Source organism: Seriola dumerili, unplaced genomic scaffold, assembly GCF_002260705.1.
Source record: "Seriola dumerili isolate Sdu_G_001 unplaced genomic scaffold, Sdu_1.0 BDQW01000859.1, whole genome shotgun sequence".
In the NCBI taxonomy this organism is placed as follows: domain Eukaryota; kingdom Metazoa; phylum Chordata; class Actinopteri; order Carangiformes; family Carangidae; genus Seriola; species Seriola dumerili.
The window spans coordinates 405,999-411,459 of record NW_019175114.1 but is presented as its reverse complement, the minus strand read 5'-3'; positions in this window follow the sequence as shown (position 1 = coordinate 411,459).

Here is a 5,461-nt window from a genome sequence, read left to right as displayed (position 1 = left end):
TCTTGAACTAAATTCAGCCACGTTGTATTCAGAGTCAGAGGTCAACTTCTTTGATGAAGTGTAGAATATATCAGTTATATAGCTCTCCATATTTCAACTCCCCTTCATAAGACTTAAGCATTTATAAGCAATATGTAAAATGTTTATGAACAGTTTATAAGCACCACTAGCACTACAGCTGACAATCTTGTAAGGCGAGATGTCTATTAGCAATTAGCTTCTAAAATCTGATAGACAGTTTATAATACTTAAATAATAGATAAATAGACTTAACATTACATACGCTGCATCAACAATTTACGGATAACTTGCTTATGATAATGTTAGCATGTAAGTGCTAGTGTGTTATAAACAATCTTATTTAAAGATTTCCCTTTCATTTGGAAACTCGCTAAGACAAACAGACCAAAGCATGGAAATCACACAAATTAATAATTAACAGGAGTGCTCCACATACTTTTTGGCCATATTGTGGAATTGAAATGAAACCTAAAAGAATATATATGCTTATAGGTAAAACATTTTCCATCAGCTGTTTTGTTAAGAATAAGATAAAATTTTAATCAGTTTTAATCCGTTTTTCTATTAAATGAACAATTCAACTGGCACCCTTATGTTCACGTGCGGGAAACTTGGATGCCCAGTTTAATCATTAAATTATAAATTACAAAAATCAGGTTTCATGGAGAAATGAGATTAGAAAAGTGAAGTGTGAACAAAACCAGTGAGTTGGACACAGTCTGGACACAGCTGGACTGCGATGTAGGGAGTTGTGACCGCAGCTCGGCTCTGTCATCGATCTCTCCACTCTGACCAGAATCACGGAGCCTATAATTAACTTCCAATATCCCACCCTCTTATCAATCAATACAGGCCCCTAAATTCACATGGGCTGACATGAGACAGCCCGTAGCACCACACAAGTACTAAGTGAAATCGGGCTAATGAGCAAATGACATTTGTTGAGATCCAGCTCTATCAGATCAAATCTAGTTCATATTCGAACATCCGGCTATAAGTCTGATTCCATCAGAAATGCTACCTACACACAAATAAGAGCATAATATCACACTGGAATTTCATGCTATTATTATCTAGATCAAATCTTGTCATCTATCGTCTTCTTCTCAAACTGAGCCTCTGCGCTCATTAATTCGAACTCAACCTGGTGCTCCCTGCCATTGCCGTAATTACCAATGAGGCAAGTCAGACATATGCTCATCTGACTACTGTTCGTCAACAGACCTATTATGCTCCATCTATTCGTCTCTGACTCTCTTTCGTGCGTGCTGTCTGATCTTCTGTCTCTCTCTGTCTTGCTCTCTCTCTGTCCTCTCGTCTTTGATATCAAATCTCTCTCTCTCTGTGCGTCTTCGCCTGGCTCCGGTCTCTACGCTCTCTCTCTGGCTCCATGCTTGCTCTTCTTGTCTCTGGCTCTGTCTCTCTCTGTTCTCTGCCTCTCTCTCTCTGCTCCTCTCTCTTCTCTCTCGTGTCTGTCTCTCTGTCCCCTACTCTCTCTCTGTCGTCTCTCTCTCTCTGTCTCTCTCTCTCTCTCTGTCTCTGTCTCTGTCTCTCCTCTGTCCGCTCTCTCTTCTCTGTCTCTCTCTTCTCTCTCTGTTTTCTCTCTCTCTCTCTGTCTCTCTCTGTCCCTCTCCTTCTATCTCTTGTCTCTATCTCTCTCTCTCTCTATCTCTGTCTCTCTCGTCTCTCTCTCTCTGTCTCTGTCTCGACTCTCTCTCTCTCTCTCTGTCTCTCTCTGTCTCTACTCTCTCTTCTCTGTCTCTCTCTGTCTCTGTCTCTCTCTGTCTCTCTGTCTCTGTGTCTCTCTCTCTCTCTCTCTCTCTGTCTCTCTCTGTTCTCTCTGTCTCTGTCTCTCTCTCTCTCTCTCTCCTCTGTCTCTCTCTCTCTGTCTCTGTCTCTCTCTCTCTCTCTTCTATCTATCTACTATCTTACCTATCTATCTATCTATCTATATAGATAATACTGTAGGTCTTATTTTAACTTATAATAACGTTTTTAATTCACGTGTTGATTTTTAGTCTGGAATCCACAAAGTATCTGAAGTTATTGAATTAAATGTAGCAGAAATACACAGTAGCAGAAAATGGAAATACTAGTGTACAGTACAAGTACTTTAAACTTGTTACACATGTACAGGACTTCAGCCTGAACTCACCTCAGTGTGTTGTTGAGAACCCCCCCCCCCCCGCCCGCTCCCCCGCCCCCCTCCCTCTGGGACTGTTGCGTTATAATAAACATGCAACACTACAGACAGAGAGGAGACGTGACCTTTGGACAGACACGACCTCTGGACTGTTTGTGTCTGTTACGTAACCAGTGGAAGACTTTGGCCACTAGGTGGAGCCACCGGCCTTTTACTGCACCTCTTAACTTCAACTACAACTCCTTAAACCTGCACACCTGAGCACGCTGCATTTCTTTTCCCCCATTTTACAGCCTTTTAGCAGAATTTCATTATTTTTTATGATTTGTCACTTTACTGTCTGTGTTTAGTGAAAATTCAACTTTTGGTTCCTGAATGAAGCAGATTTTCTTATTGGCTTTTAACTGATGCTTTCCCTCTAAATAAGTGATTTTATGATACATGCGTCTTAAATGAATATTTATGTTTCTTAAAGTGTGACAGTTGTTTTATCGCCTGTGTATCTAGTTTGTGCTGCATGTGTCGCTGTGACCATGTTGAATTCTCTGTTGAAAAAGACATTTTAAACTCAACAAGACTTTTACCTTTTAAAAAATCATCAGGAAATGAACCTGTAAAATAAAGCATTACAACAGAATTTAAGATAAGAGGTAATAACAGCAATAGATTCACATTTGAATAAATCCAGCGCTCTGACAGTTTTACTGGAGTGTGTTTGTGTGGCAGCAGATCTTCAGCTGCTGGTGTGATGGAGTCTGACGTGATGAAAGTGTGTCAGGTTAGAGAGGGACTGCTGGTGTCTGGGTGCTGACAGGACCACAGTGTGTGGCATCACACTGTTAATATTAGACTCTACTGTAACTCACGTGTCACTCAGCGCTCAGGATCCTGCGCACAATGATCCTCACTCACTTTCTCTTTGTTATCTGTCAGTGACGGTCGAGAGAGCTTCACTTTCCATCTCTCTCTCTCTCTCTCTGACGGTTGTGAACTGTTCAAACAGCAGGATGAATGACGGATGGATGGAGGATGAGATGATGAGACTGTTTTTGGTGAGGTCGTGGTAAATCAATCAATCAATCAAACTTTATTTGTAGTGCACTTTTCATACAGGTGAGTGCAGTTCAAAGAGTTCAGATGAGCTAAAGACAAAAGGACAAATCAAGTGAAAATGTGACAACGAGATACAATAAAATAGATTTAAAAATACAATAACATTAGAAAACAAGAAAATGAATAATGAAAGAGCAGGTAAAACAGAATAAAATACGATTTAGAACATCTTTTTTTATTGCTTATATATTTATACATGGGCATATTACTCAGCTTATTTTGATTCTTGTCTATAACCACTTCAACCTATGTGCATAACTCAATATTTAAAGTTAATTAAGTTTTATTTTTAATTTTACTGAGACTGTAAATTTACAATAAACAAAAGGCAAAATAAAGTAGTGAAAATAGAATATAATTCCAATAAAATAAGTGAATTAAAGAAAACCAAACTGAATGAGAAGCCAGGCTGAAGAGGAACGAAGCACAAAATAAAGACTCAGTCTCACAGAGCTCCAGACGTCCTCTGCAGAGACGGAGGACCTGCTGGACAGACGACCGTCTGAGGACCAGGTCTTCATGGACAACGGACAGTGTGAGTAAAAGTCATGTGACCTGCTGGAGACAAACTGTATTTAAAGACTAGAGACCCAACCTGTTTGAACAGAACGCCAAACACTGTGTGTGTGTGTGTGTGTGTGTGTGTGTGTGTGCGCATGAATGCATTTTGTAGCTGTCAACATTCCCAACCCCCTCCCCCGACAGCAACAGGTGAGTCATTGTCATGGCAACTGCATCTAATGTGTCAGCATCACAAAACTGGTCTGTCCAGATACCACATCAGTCTGACACACACACACACACACACACACACACACACACACACTTTGAAAAGCATCAGTGTGGACAGGACCAAAGTTAAAGCTTCATGACCACACAGAGCACATGACTTCCCCCTAGAGGCTGCACGTGTCATTACACCAAGTTTTCATCTGTATTTTCAATGTGTGCAAAAATCATTGATACAGGAAGTTAAAAAAAGAAACTGAATTATCACAGAAACGTTCTTATGTTTGTCTGAGGTGAATGAACCTGTGACAGAGTGTAATGGAAACATCATCAGTCATCTCGCTGTGACCTCTTCTTCTGCTGTTCTTTAATGGTTTTAACTGGAGAATTAACTCCACCTGCTCGTATGTGTAACCCCTAAACTGACACAGTTAGACCACACCCCCACATCTGATTGGATTTTTGCTTTTAGATGTTTTAATACAGAAAGTGTTTAAACCCACGACCAAAGTCAAACACTGTCATTTTCCCTCTTTTTGCTGGGACCCAAAGGAACCCCCCCAGAGGACCCCTGGAGGTCCCTGGACCTCACTTTGAGAACCACAACCATTGAAATGATCCAGTATTTCACAAGAAAGAAAAAAAAATCAAAGATCAGAGGAAAGTGAACACACACACACACACACACACACACACACACATATCAGTGGATCAGTTTCTTCTTCTTCCACATGAATCATTGGGATGACCCCTATGATTCATCTGGTGACCCTTTGGAGGGCCCTGACCCCTAGGTTGGAAACCACTAGACTTGCAGTTTAAAGCTCTGACTGAACTTTTATTTTTGCTTCTTTACTTTACATATAAGAATAATAGAAGTTGTCCTACACTGTTGTTCTGGTGCTTGTAGTGAAATACAGTTGTGGATCTTGCTGCCGTCGCTCTGTCACATTAATAAACATCCATATTGAAGCTGATTTAAAGTCCTGAGTTGAATCTTTAATTGGTTTTAGTTCCAGAGTGAGAGCAGTTTAACTCCGTCCTCAGCTCCTCACTGAGCTGCGTGCTGCACTCTCTCTCCGGTCGAGCGGGGCAGGCCTCAGGCAGCAAGGCAAACAACTGTTACCTACAAATCATCCGTCACTATTGGAAACCGGTTTTTCTCCCTCCCTCCCTCCCNATCCATATTGAAGCTGATTTAAAGTCCTGAGTTGAATCTTTAATTGGTTTTAGTTCCAGAGTGAGAGCAGTTTAACTCCGTCCTCAGCTCCTCACTGAGCTGCGTGCTGCACTCTCTCTCCGGTCGAGCGGGGCAGGCCTCAGGCAGCAAGGCAAACAACTGTTACCTACAAATCATCCGTCACTATTGGAAACCGGTTTTTCTCCCTCCCTCCCTCCCTTTCCCTCTCTTCTCCCCCACACCACCATCCTCCCTCCCTCCCTCCCTCCCTCCCT